We start from the raw sequence: 15,035 nt of genomic DNA, 5'->3' as shown, positions 1-15,035 counted from the left end.
GTTGTTTCTGCTCAATTATGCTCCTTTCTGCAGACCAACAATGTTTTTGAAGTGTTTCAGTCAGGTTTCAGAGCTCATCACAGTACAGAAACTGCATTAGTGAAAATAACCAACGATTTACTCTTAGCTGCTGACCAAGGGTGCATCTCGCTATTAGTTCTACTCGATCTTAGTGCGGCATTTGACACCATTGACCATGGTATCCTTATTAATCGCTTAAAGTCTACAGGTGTCCAAGGACATGCCCTACAATGGTTTAAGTCATACTTATCTGACCGTTACCAGTTTGTAAATATAAATGGACAGCCTTCACAAATCAGCCCAGTAAAATACGGGGTGCCTCAAGGATCAGTTTTAGGCCCTTTACTGTTTACAATATACATGCTACCCCTGGGAGACATTATTAGAAGACATGGGATCAGCTTTCACTGCTATGCAGATGATACTCAATTATATATTTCAACTAAACCTGACGAGACGTCTAATCTGTCCAAGCTAACTGAGTGTATTAAAGATGTTAAAGACTGGATGACCAACAATTATCTTCTCTTAAACTCAGACAAAACAGAATTATTACTTATTGGGCCTAAATCCTGTACACAGCAGATCTCACAACTCGATCTACAATTAGAGGGATACAAAGTTAGCGTTAGTTCTACTATAAAAGATCTGGGTGTCATATTAGACAGCAATTTAACTTTTAAAAATCATATTTCCCATGTCACAAAAACTGCTTTCTTTCATCTGAGAAATATAGCTAAGTTACGAAGTATGCTATCCATCTCAGATGCAGAAAAGCTAGTCCATGCTTTTATGACTTCTAGGCTGGACTACTGTAATGCTCTGTTTGCTGGCTGCCCAGCATCCTCTATTAACAAACTTCAATTAGTACAAAATGCAGCTGCCAGAGTTCTAACCAGGTCTAGAAAATTTGATCACATCACCCCAATTTTATCCTCCTTACACTGGCTGCCTGTTAAGTTTCGTATTGAATTTAAAATATTGCTTCTTACATATAAAGCTCTAAATAATCTAGCTCCTGCTTATCTAACCAATCTTCTGTCTCGCTACAATCCAACTCGCTCTTTAAGATCTCAAAACCCAGGACTTCTGGTAGTACCTAGAATAGCAAAGTCGAGTAAAGGAGGTCGAGCCTTCTCATTTATAGCTCCTAAACTCTGGAATAGCCTTCCTGATAACGTCCGAGGCTCAGACACACTCTCCCAATTCAAAACTAGATTAAAGACCTATCTGTTCAGTAAAGCATACACTTAGTGCACCACTTACGGGGCTTCCACACAGGTTATGCATCTTGCTGATATACACTGTGAACATCAGCTACGCTAATTATTTTCTTTATTCTCCATTTCCACCTGGGGATACTCTTCCCGAGGCCCTCAGACTATGCAGAGTCACTGATTCGATCCAAGACCAACGACGAGATGATCCCAAGGTTTCCATATCCTGGACCTGGCCGAATCCTGAACAACTACTGCGATGGTCATGGAAGAGTGGAGAACATGAGACTGTTTCCTATGACGCTCCAGAGACAGACGAGTCTTCGCTGAGGCCAGCTTCCAGCCTCCGCCACTGAGACTGCAGCTCTGCACAAGACGTTTGGCCAGCGGAGAAATTAAAATGGTCGTGCCCAACTGAGCCTGGTTTCTCTCAAGGTTTTTTTTCTTCACTTCCGCCTTTAGTGAAGTTTTTTTTCCCTCTCCGCTGTCGCCACTGGCTTGCATGGTTCAGGATCTGTAGAGCCGCGCATCGTTGGATTTGCTCTTCAGTGTTTGGACTCTCAATAGTGATTATTAAACCACACTGAACTGAGCTAAACTGAACTGAACTTAAACACTACAAACTTAACTACACTGTTCCTATTTACTGTGACCTTTTATGTGAAGCTGCTTTGACACAATCTACATTGTATAAGCGCTATACAAATAAAGGTGAATTGAAAAAAAATTGAATTCAACAGAATAAAGAAACTCAAAGGCTGTTATTTTTGCTTTATATGCACTCAAAATTATTCTTGTTGCTTAAAAATATTCTGATTAAACAACTGAAAGCATGTGGTCTGTTTTGAGGATGTTTTAGGTTTTTATCTGGACTTTAAACAAGTTGGGACCATTGCTGTCTATAGAGAATGAGAGAGCTCTCAGATTTCACCTGAAGTATCTTCATTTGTACTTCGAAGACAAATCAATGTTTGGTACGACACGGATAATTAAACCTTTTCATTTCTGGTTAAAAAAAACCCTTTAAGTGTACATGAACCCAAAAAGTCCATCCAATCTATATGTGACACTCAGCAGGTTCAAAACTTCTACACCCACATCTGTAGGTCTGTCCCCAGGACCAGCATCCTCAGCCCAAACGATAAAGATCTCCACTGTTGTGTATGCATTGAGGTTCAGCCACTTTCAGTCCTGCAGAAAAAGGAGAGAAAATACTGAGATGTGTTCTAAACTCAGTCCTGTGAGTTTTACAAATACATTTATGAAAGGAGGGTGGGTTGACACACTTACCACATATTCCTTTACAAGTCTTCATTGAGGTAGATGCACAGACTCTTCAAATGAGGAAGGTCTTCAGGACACAATCACGCTTGATGGTTACGTATTAAAACTAGAAGAAAAAAAAACATCTATTAACATAAAAAATAATTAGTCACAGGTTTACAGCTTAAAGCTGATTACTTATTTACACATTTAAATTCAGTTATTTATTCACTTATTGTAAGTATTTTAGTATCAATGTGTTATATTCAATGTTTCTTTGTCAACAGCAGTTATATGGATAATGCATAAATATTGTTTAATATTCATTCTGTGTGTTTGATGTGACTCGAAAGCTTCATCCAGCTTGTGAATGCACATGGGCAATCTGCATATGGACAGGGAAACCAGCAAATGTGGTCATAGTGTAAATGTTTTAGTCTAAAGTGTTTAAACAACTCATACCTGCTAGACTGCTCATTTTACATGGACACACTCAAATATCTGTGGAGGAAAAACAAATAACTACAAATATTAGAGAAGCATAATAATAATAATAATAATAATAATAATAATAATAATAATAACTTCATAGTAATCAGCTTACTTTATACTAGATTTTACTGTGACAAGTCAAAATACAGTTACTCATATTACTAAAAAAATGACATTTTTCATAACATAGTATTATATATAGTTTATTTATAAAATATAAATCAATAAAAAATCTGAAATTAACTTGAATAGATTTTCTAGAAACAGAATTAACTTGGTACTTGTGTTTAAAAGTCTCTTGGTATGAAATCACAAGCAAACATGATTTAAAAGCCAGAACTGCAGAAGTTTCATCTCATGACTGACTTTTTTATTTGACTTCATGAGGCAATTTAATTAAGACGACTCGAAATGTACAAAATAAATGCTCTTAATCACCGAACTTTGCTTAATAAGTGTTTAATTTTGCGTGTTTAAAATGTTTTAACTCTCCCTCACACCGTTTTTGTTTGTCTACGATTTTTGGAATAAAGAGTGCCTGTGGATTGATATTAGCGTAATACTATATTAAAACTCGCACATATAATAAAAAACATTGCTAAACAACATGATATTAAAGCAGATTACACTTACCTTGCAGGCCACTCGCGCTCGCAATCCAACGCGCTTCAATTTTCAAACCACAACAGCTTCTTCCTCTTGATTTGTTGGTCCATTTCAGCCGAGCCGACTCGACATATGTGCAATACCGCCATCTATCGTGTGGAGTACAGAACTGCATTGATTTTTCTTAACTGATTAGATCTGGCTTGTTTTACCGTGAGATATATGTAATATATTATAAATAAGATATATTATGCCATATTCGTTTTTAATTATAAATAAAAAGGCAGTAAGTCTGTAATTAATTTTTATGTCAATTTTGCGAGGTAGGTAAAGCCCATCTAATTTAAAGCTAAATTATGGCTACAAATAGAACATGTCACGAAATTACACCTTAAAACTTACTGATAATGCGTGCGTGATGTACGCGCTGCACGGCCAAATACTACAGTGAATCAGTTTAAGCTATCAGTGGGCTATAAATAGCCGGCCGGATGACGAGCTAATTCAAGGCTACGCTCAGACTATGAAAATAGCATATATTTAAAAGCCCAAACACCTTATAAATGCGATTGACTTTCCTTACTTGAAGGAATATCATACATATCACAAGGTATTTTGCCAAAAAAAGACAGGTAATCAAATTTAAGTTTTTTTGGGGCTAGAGATGGGTTACACATAGCCGGACTAGATTGGGTCTATACTTCACCGAGAAACTGAAACTACGTCTATTACTTGCAAGAACCTCATAAACGTTATTGACTTTTCTTACATGATGGAGTATCATACATATCATAAGCTTTATTTAGCAAAAAAACAACATACAACCAAATTTAAGGTTATTCGGGCTAAAATTGGGTTACACGTAGCCGGGCTAGATCTGGTCTATACTTCACCTAGCCGGTGAAATGACGGCTATTGCTTGCTGGGATGGATCTCCTCGATGAAGGTGGACATATCATGTGACAGGAACAAAAGTCACTTTACTGTACTGGTCAAAATTATGAACATCAGAAAAACCACAGAAGCTCCTAATGTCCATAAATGAAGTCAGGAAAGGCAAAGATGCTCCACATTACAATACTGTAATGGGCGTGTTTACCTAGTAAGCAATAACAATGGCTGCAGTTGTGATATCAGAAATGTTTAATGTTGAAGTGACAAAGCCCTCTGCTGGAGAACAACTGTAACTTCAGGCTGTACATAAAATTCTGTATATAAGGAGCTCGATGCAAAAAACAAATAACCTAAAACTTTTGAAGACTATTTTCGACATAACAGGGGAAAATGGTTTAAGAAGTCTAAATTATGATATTCTTAAACTGTAATTATTAATATTTAAATAATCGTACTGATAATAACAATCAACTGTAAATGATTAATAGGCCTACCCCCTTTTCTATTTCAGCAGAATCTGACATGGCTTCAAGGGTAAATATTTTAAAGACTAAAAATAGAAGACTAAACTAAATGTCTGTAAAATAACCAGTCAATCAAAAGTAAGCTCTTTGTCAAGTGTCTGTCACGGGACGTTGCCGTTTTCGTTGGTGTTTCTGATGACGTCACAGCGCCCCCTGCTGGAGACAAACAGCGGAAGCCCTTGCTTCAAAAGTGAAAGTGAAAGTATAGCTGTAGAAGATATGCGCCGTTAAGAGACTCAAGTTTAAGAATTAAAATGTAATTAGTTTATTATAAGGGATTTAATGTAGAATTAAATTTGAGTAATTACCGAGTAATTAAATGTCATTAGTAATTTGTAATCAATCACTATTTTTAAAAGTAAATTCCCAGAAAGCATTTGGTTTAAAAGACGTCTATTAGACGTCTAAACATAGCCTAGATGTCTAGGCTAAATCACAGCTAAATTTGGGCTGTCAGTGAAAATCTCATAGATGTCTAAGCATAGCCCAAGTTTAGACTAGTCTTCATTTAGACGGTTAATAGATGACTACATACATACGCCTATTAGATGTCTAAACATAGCCTAGACGTCTAGGCTAAATCACAGCTAAATTTGGGCTGTCAGTGAAAATCTAATAGATGTCTAACCATAGCCCAAGATTAGACTAGACGTGATTTACATGCCTTTTTAACGACTACATGTAGATGTCTAATAGACGGTGAATTTTGGTCTAGGCTAAATCAAGGCTGAATTTGGGCCGTCAGTGAAAATCTAATAGATGTCTAAGTACAGCCCAAACATAAACTAGTCATCAAAATTTCAGATAATGAATGATTATGTTTGTACATTTTATAAGCAACAAAATCATATATACATCTCAACATTTTCTCAAAAATACAATCCATTCAAACCGATTAAAGTTTTTATTAATAAAAGCAACATTAACAATATTAAAAACATTAAACAATACAAAATAAATATATATAAAAATTTCAAAGGTATGACAAAACAAACAAGATAAATCAAAATCCTGTTGAACACAGAAGAAGATATTTTGTAGAAAGCCGAAAACCTGTAAAAAACATAACATGGAAGTCAATGGTAACAAGTATTCAGCTTTCTTTAAAATATCTTGTGTTCAACAGAAGAAACTCAAAGGCTGTTATTTTTGCTTTATTTGCACTCACACTTGTAGTTTGATAATATTTTTGATTGAACAACTGAAAGCATGTGGTCTGTTTTGAGGATGTTTTAGGTATTTATCTGGACTTTGTAGGAACTCAGCCATATTCTAAGCGGAGTTAAAACCAGCAGTCATGAAAGCCTCATTGCGCCCCCTCCGTCTCCTTCTTAATTAAGTATGGCCTAGAGATTAACACACACTCTCCTTCCAACTCTATAAAACAAAGAACGGGTTGTAAGCATGGGTTAATAAGTTAGGGCCCATCGGGAAAATCCGGCCATTTGGCCCCTCACATGACTATGTTAATTAACTTGCACCCAAAAGAAGAAAGACACATGTGTGTCTCTTCGGGCGCGTGATCCTCCTCCTCCCCTCTTGCTGTAAAAGGGAGATAACACTCGTATTGTTTTGGTACAAAAAGCCTGCACGATTTTTGGACATTTCACGTTTAAAAGTGTGTTTGCTCTAATGTTTTATTGCTAATGGATGTGTATGTTTTACTACGCAAGTAAGCAAGTATATTCACTATGGGGTGCATGTAAATGAAATGTCGTAGCGTGTGTAACGCATGTAATTAACTGTATTTGATAAAGGCCGTGGTGTTTGATGTCAAACTGAAGCTATGAGGCTTAAGAGAACATTGGTTTAAATGATAAAACTGTATCTGCAAATAGTAGTTAATTACAGTTTTGATAACAGTAAGGTGAAGTTTTATGTCACGGGTCTCCATCTCCCTGTCGGAGACAACAAGGAAAAAAAGGGAGGGTAGACTCGCGAAGTAGCTGTGCCATTGTACAATCACAGATGTGGTGTTGTTTCATTATGTTCCACTAGATGTCATTACTGGACAGTGGGATTGAGTAGAGAGAATGAGAAGAAGAGAGGTAGAGTGTGCTGCCATGTATATGTGCGTTCTGTTGAGTGAGAATGGCAGATGTTTATTAAACTTGTAAAAGGACAGTATTGGCCTCATTTCTGATACAAGACATAACAAAATTGGCGACGAGGATGTTCGCATGAATCTTCGCAGATGGCTTCAGTGAGCGCTCCCTTTCCAACTCCTTTTTTGCCTTGTCCCGGTGAGCCCGTGATACCGTTACCGACATGGCTAAAAATGTTTCGGAATTACTTGCTCGTTATTAACGCTACGGGGGAATCCTGGCCAGAAGCAAGGAAACGGGCTTTACTACTTCACTGTCTTGGAACAGAAGGTCAAAGACTGTTTTATACTTTGCCTGCTACCGGTGACAATCTGGAAGATGCCATTAAGGCTCTGGAACAACATTTTCTGCCAAAGAGAAATGTGGTGGTGGAAAGACATGCTTTCAGGAAACGTGCGCAGGCTCATGACGAGACAGTTGTGCAATACATTGCTGCTTTAAGGGACTTGGCTACTACTTGTGAATTCGCTGACACATTGGATGATATGCTACGAGATCAGCTCGTGGAGAATATTGCAAATCATCGCATTCAGGAGAGATTACTGCTGGAGTCTAACCTGACGCTGGATACTGCCATTACTATTGCTACGCAGCTAGAGGCTGCTGATGCACAAGCTAAATCAATCTCAGCCAGCCAGTCTGCAACCGTACAAGCTGTGCACAATGTTCCTTCGTCTGGACGACAACGTACAAAAATTAAACAAAAAACTTGTACTTCATCAAAACAGCCTGCTGCACGGACATGTTTTCGCTGTGGCTCGGACAAGCATCTTGCGAATGCACGAACCTGCCCTGCTGCATCTGCTAAGTGTAAGAACTGCAACAAGATTGGACATTTTGCTCGTGTATGTCGATCTGCTCCTACACATTCAGTACAATCAGTGGAGTTACCGGAGGTCTATGTTCTTCATCTGTCTAATTCCAATGACCGCTTACTCTGTGATGTGACTGTAAATGCACCATCTGCTCAACCTGTGACTTTACAGCTTACAGTAGACTCAGGTTCTTCAGTATCCATCTTGCCAAAACACTGGTATGACATGCATTTCGCCACTGTACCGTTACAAGCTCCTACTGCTCGGTTGACCACGTATTTAAAGGAACCAATCTCTGTCTTGGGCTGCTTACATTCTACTGTGTCCAAGTTTGGTCTCACATGCCCGGCACACTTCTTTATTGTCGAAAATGGCACTGCTTTGATGGGCATGGATTTAATTAAGGGACTGAAACTCCAATTTGATGGACACAAAGTGATATCGCCCTCTCCTGTTGCTTCTGTGTGCACTCTGTCGTCTCCTCCATTGAAGAATGTCACGTTGGGCTGTGTGAAAAATTTCACACACAAGGTTACTGTCTCTGACTCTGTGCCTCCAGTCAGATGTAAACTTCGCCGTTTACCTTTTTCAGTGAGAGATGCTGTTTCTACAGAATTACGGCGTCTCACAGAGGCGGATGTTATTGAAAAGATTGATTCCTCTCCATGGGTATCCCCAATTGTGGTGGTACAAAAGAAAACAGGCGGGATACGGATGTGTGTGGATTTGAGAGGGCCCAACAAAGCGATCATAGTGGATAGTTATCCTTTACCACACATGGAGGAGATGATGACGCTACTGCAAGGTGCCACTACATTTTCAACCATTGATTTAGAGAGTGCGTATCATCAAGTACCTCTTCATAAAGACAGCCGTGATATCACTGCGTTTATTACGCATGAAGGACTTTTCAGGTTCAAACGGGTGCCGTATGGTTTGGCTTCGGCCCCTTCTGCTTTTCAAAAAATGATGGCAGTTATCCTGGATGGACTTCAGAATGTTGCAAATTACCTCGATGACATCATAGTCTGGGGACGTACTGTACAGGAGCATGACGTTGCACTACAGAATGTTCTACAGCGCCTTAAAGATGCTGGATTGCAGCTGAACGACTCTAAATGCCAATTCAGAAAACAGGGCTTGAGGTTTCTGGGCCACAATGTGACTGCGCAGGGTATTCAGGTGGACCAAGAGCACCTGTCTGCGATACTCGATGCGCCTGAGCCATCAGATGCTGTTCAGTTACGTTCATTGCTAGGACTTTTGTCTTGGTATAATAAATTCATTCCCAACTTTGCTTCAGTGGTGGTGCCTCTGCGTGCATGTCTAAAAGCTGAGAATGGATTCTGCTGGTCTGAGGATGCGCAAAACAGTTTAGCAGAGGTAAAAAAGTTGCTTGTTAACAGTCCTGCTCTTGCGCTGTTTCACCCTGAGTGGCAGGTGGTCATTTCCACGGATGCGTCTGCTTATGGACTGGGTGCTGTCTTCTCGCAAATAGACCCTGATGGACAGGAGCGCACCATTGCTTTCGCTTCTAGAACACTTTCGACTGCAGAACAGAAATACTCCACTGTGGAAAAGGAGGCCCTAGCTTGCGTGTGGGCAGTTGAGAAATGGAGGACATACTTATGGGGCCGCAGATTTATTCTACGGACTGATCATCAGGCTCTGACCACATTACTGACCACAAAAGGAACTGATCGTGCTGGCATGCGAATAGCACGGTGGGCCGCTCGGTTACTATGTTTTCACTATTCAGTTGAATACCGGGCTGGTTCTGAAAACTACACTGCAGATTGTTTGTCTCGTTTGCCTCTACCTTTCAGAGGTTCAACATCAGATTCTGAACCCGAATATGTTGCTCTGGTGTCTACAGCTCTAACCGCTATATCCAAGGAGGAGTTTGCTGCTGCCTCTGCTTCTTGCCCTGAGCTCTCTGCACTACGCACACAAATTAGCTGTGGCTGGCCCGCTTCGCTTTCTGCCTTGGATCCTGTTCTGCGACCATACTACAAACTCAGGAATGAGCTCAGTGTACAAGCTGAATTTGTCTTTAGGGGAGCTCGTCTGATAGTTCCGGGAACGTTGCGTGACTCCCTGGTTCGTATTGCACATGAAGGCCATCAGGGAATAGTGCGAACGAAGCAGCGCTTACGAGAAATCTACTGGTGGCCAAAAATGGACATAAGTGTCATGGACAAAATCGCTGCTTGCCAATTATGCCTTTCCTTGGATAAGACTGCTAAGGTTTCTCGTGTTCCACTACAGCCTGTTCCATTGCCTTCTGCACCTTGGGAGAAGTTGGCAATCGATATTGTCGGCCCTTTTGAGACAGCTATCTGGGACTGTCGATATGTTATAACACTCATTGACTATTATAGTAAGTGGCCTGAGGTCGCTTTTACTGCATCTGTGACTACCAAACAGGTTACTTCATTTCTGAGCACTGTCTTCAGTCGGCATGGCAATCCAACAACCATTGTGACCGATAATGGTCCTCAATTCACTTCACTGGAATTTAGTGCATTTTTGAAGGAGAGACAAATTTTGCATATTCGTACTGAAAATTATCACCCTGTTGCCAATGGAGCTATTGAGCGCTTTCATAGAGTGCTCAAAAGTACGATTTAGTCGGCCATTCTCCAGTCGGTTTCATGGAAGACATCTGTTACTGACTTTCTACAAGTGTATAGAGCTACACCTCACGCCATCACTGGCGTGTCTCCTTTTGAGTTGCTCCACGGCCGAAAGATGCGTACTAGTCTGAACGTTCTGGCTCCGCCACCTGCTGTTGTTGATCCTGTACTCCTTCGAAAGCGTGTACTGGCACGGCAGGAACACATGAAATCACGCTTTGATCAAGCACGTCATGTCCGTCCTACTTCTTTCAAAAAAGGGGATAAAGTGCGGATTAAAAAACCAATGCATGTGATGAAAGCTCACCCAAAGTTCACTTCTCCTGTGGAGGTGAAGGAAAAGGTTGGCCCTTATACTTACCTTTTGGAAGATGGTAAGAAGTGGCATGCCTCCTGTCTCGCTTCTGTGCCAGATGCAGCAACAAAGGGAAGCGGACACACTAACACTGAACATGGCCAGTCTTCTCGTGCTTCCTTGTCTGAAAGTGCTGGAACTTCTGAAATTGTTCCTCTTGAGAAACGCCAGAGTAGAAAACCAGCTTGGCTGACAGACTATGTTTCATAAACAGTGAAATGCACTTCTGAGATTCATTAGGTTGTTGTGTTGTTAAAAGTGAATATACAGTGACATTGTTACTTGCTATATTCTGTTCTTATTTTGCTCCTGATGCTTCTTGACTGAAAGGTTCTTATTGTTTCAATTTTGTTATTCTTAACTTCTAGGTTGAATCTTTAACTAACCGGGGAATATGTGGTGTTGTTTCATTATCCTGCATTTCGTTGCCTTGTACTTGTACATGTGTGATGACAATAAATTGAATCTAATCTAATTATGTTCCACTAGATGTCATTACTGGACAGTGGGATTGAGTAGAGAGAATGAGAAGAAGAGAGGTAGAGTGTGCTGCCATGTATATGTGCGTTCTGTTGAGTGAGAATGGCAGATGTTTATTAAACTTGTAAAAGGACAGTATTGGCCTCATTTCTGATACAAGACATAACAACAGAGCGGGCTGGTCTTAACTCTGGCCACTATAAAACTTTTACGAGGTGAAAGTTTAATGGCTATCGTTTGGCTTCACAAGGGGCTTCAACGCACAAACGTTGCACGCTTCCCGTCTTTACAACACGCCTGCCGGACATCGCTCTTGAAAGAACTACTCGTGTAAAGCCTGCGTCTGTCCGCAGTTACATCACGACGGTTCACAGGAGCTCAAGCTGCTTCTGTGTACGTTCGCGACAAGCATGAACTCAGTCTGACTCTGTTCTGCTTGTATAACCGCTTTCCCGTGAACACTCGGACGCAGCCCCATCCAGCAGTAGGGTCAGTCATTCAACTTCTCTGAACTCTTACTTCCTAAGTCTCGTAATTCTGCCGGAGCAGTCACTGGAAGAATTCCCATTCAACAAACTTCCCGCGTGCTGACGTCAATCTCTCCGTCACCGGGACAGGGAGTCCCACATTCCAGAAGACGAAGGAAAACCCCTCTCCTACAAAGGACATCCCCGCCACGTCAACACGCTGCAACCAATCGGCTTTGCCGGAGTTTCCCTCAACCAGCTGACGAGTGTGACTGATCATCAAAACGCAAGTAACACAAACAACGTTCACTCATTGCTGAGGCTGGTGTTAAATTTAAGTAGTAAACCTTAATCAGATTCTCTGCTTGGTGGTTTTCTCAGGTTGCAATGCTAAGAACTTAGCAAGTGCGAGACGTTTGGGACTCTTTGTTGTTCATCCTCAGTCATTCACCCATTCCAGAACTGTGTGTGTGTGCGTGTGTGTGCGTGTGTGTGCGTGTATGTGTGTGTGTCTGTGTATCTGTATGTTTGTCTTTTAGAGTAGCGTACTTACTGTGTGTGTAGCTTAATAAACTTGTTTCATTTTAAGATCATTGTCGGGGTTATATGTGTTTCTAAGTTACTGCCTCAGCTATATGGTCTTGCTACCTTGCTTGTAGAAATACTGAAATCTTGTTTTATATTATTATTATTGGCCACGTAAAGCTAAAATCACACTGCTTACTTCTATCAGGGTGGACCAATAGATGATGTAAGTGTACGTGTTAACCTGTTTCTGACTATGAGTCAGTCATTTGAATCTTCTGATTCGAATCCCCGAGAATTATTTTGAATTAATTCGAATTTATGAGCTAATTCTTAGAGTACCGGACCTATTAGATGGTCCAGGCACGACAACTTTAAACAAGTTGGGACCATTGCTGTCTATAGAGAATGAGAGCTCTCAGATTTCACCTGAAGTATCTTAATTTGTACTTCGAAGACAATGCTGAGATGCTGAGACAATGAAGAGATGCACAGACTCTTCAAATGAGGTAGGTCTTTAGGACACAATCACGCTTGATGGTTACGTGCTAAAACTAGGGAAAAAAAAACAAATAAAATTAGCCACAGGTTTACAGCTTATGGCTGATTAATTATTTTATTTCAATTATTTATTCACTTTTAACTATTTTAGTATCAATGTGCTATATTTAATGTTTCTTTATGTCAACGCAGATATATGGATAAATATTGTTTAATATTCATTCTGTGTGTTTGATGCGACTCAAAAGCTTCTTCCAGCTTGTGAATGCACATGGGCAATCTGCATATGGACAGGGAAACCAGCAAATGGGGTCATAGTGTAAATGTTTTAGTCTAAAGTGTTTAAGCAACTCATACCTGCTAGACTGCTCATTTTACTTGGACACACTCAAATATCTGTAGAGAAAAACAAATAGTTACAAATATTAGAGGAGCATAATAATAATAATAATAATAATAACAACAACAACAACTATCAGCTTACTTTATATTTTACTTTTCTGTAACAAGTCAAAATACAGTTACTCATTACTAAATGATAGTAAAGTTTATCAAATTTAAATCAATAATCTTGTAGCAGCATACACAGTAGAGGAGGCTGTCTTGTCAAATTATGCTTGAATTAGTTTTCTGTAAGAGACAAATTGCTCTAACTAAAAACAGACGTAACTTGGTGTTTGTGTTTTAAAAAAAGTAGTTTCTTTTGTTATAAAATCACAAGCAAGCAATTATTTTAAAAGCTAGAAATGCAGATGTTTCATCTCATGACCGACTCGCAATGTACAAAATAAATGCTGTTAATCACTTAACTTTGCATAATAAGTGTTTAATTTTGCATGTTTAAAAGGTTGTAACACTGCATCAGACCATTTAATTTCCATCTAAGATTTACAGAATAAATTCAATTCAATTCACCTTTATTTGTATAGCGCTTATACAATGTAGATTGTGTCAAAGCAGCTTCACATAAAAGGTCACAGTAAATAGGAACAGTGTAGTTCAGTTTATAGTGTTGAGTTCAGTGCAGTTTAGCTCAGTTCAGTGTGGTTTAATAATCACTACTGAGAGTCCAAATACTGAAGAGCAAATCCAACGATGCGCGGCTCTACAGATCCTGAACCATGCAAGCCAGTGGCGACAGCGGAGAGGGAAAAAAACTTCACTAATGGCGGAAGTGAAGAAAAAAACCTTGTGAAAAACCAGGCTCAGTTGGGCACGACCATTTTAATTTCTCCGCTGGCCAAACGTCTTGTGCAGAGCTGCAGTCTCAGTGGCGGAGGCTGGAAGCTGGCCTCAGTGAAGACTCGTCTGTCTCTGGAGCGTCACAGGAATCAGTCTCATGTTCTCCACTCTTCCATGACCACCACAGTAGCTGCTCAGGATACAGCCTGGTCCAGGATATGGAAACCTTGGGATCATCTCGTCGTTGGTCTTGGATCGAGTCAGTGACTCTGCATAGTCTGAGGGCCTCGGGAAGAGTATCCCCAGGTGTAAATGGAGAATAAAGAAAATAATTAGCGTAGCTGCTGTTCAAAGTGTATATAAACAAGATGCAGAACCTGTGTGGAAGCCCCCTAAGTGGTGCACTAAGTGTATGCTTTACTGAACAGATAGGTCTTTAATCTAGTTTTGAATTGGGAGAGTGTGTCTGAGCCTCGGACGTTATCAGGAAGGCTATTCCAGAGTTTAGGAGCTATAAATGAGAAGGCTCGACCTCCTTTACTCGACTTTGCTATGCTAGGTACTACCAGAAGCCCTGATTTTTGAGACCTTAAAGAGCGAGTTGGATTGTAGCGAGACAGAAGATTGGTTAGATAAACAGGAGCTAGATTATTTAAAGCTTTATATGTAAGAAGCAATAATTTAAATTCAATACGAAACTTAACAGGCAGCCAGTGTAAGGAGGATAAAATTGGGGTGATGTGATCAAATTTTCTAGACCTGGTAAGAACTCTGGCAGCTGCATTTTGTACTAGCTGAAGTTTGTTAATAGAGGATGCTGGGCAGCCAGCAAACAGAGCATTACAGTAATCCAGCCTAGAAGTCATAAAAGCATGGACTAGCTTTTCTGCATCTGAGATGGATAGCATACTTCGTAACTTAGCAATATTTCTCAGATGAAAGAAAGCAGTTT

The 15,035-nt window shown here is 40.0% G+C and overlaps 1 long non-coding RNA gene across 1 annotated transcript; it reads right to left on the bottom strand.

Annotated features, from left to right (window-relative positions):
• Positions 1 to 2,546: 2,546 nt before the first annotated feature.
• Positions 2,547 to 3,697, bottom strand: LOC130220824 (uncharacterized). The gene is made up of 3 exons (XR_008836232.1): positions 3,627 to 3,697; positions 2,964 to 3,002; positions 2,547 to 2,628 (listed from the first exon to the last, which is right to left on the bottom strand). It is a non-coding gene; the product is annotated as an uncharacterized LOC130220824 (long non-coding RNA).
• Between the last annotated feature and the right edge of the window lie 11,338 nt (positions 3,698 to 15,035).

Source organism: Danio aesculapii, chromosome 3, assembly GCF_903798145.1.
Source record: "Danio aesculapii chromosome 3, fDanAes4.1, whole genome shotgun sequence".
Classification (NCBI taxonomy): domain Eukaryota; kingdom Metazoa; phylum Chordata; class Actinopteri; order Cypriniformes; family Danionidae; genus Danio; species Danio aesculapii.
This window is presented reverse-complemented; position numbering and strand designations above follow the sequence as displayed.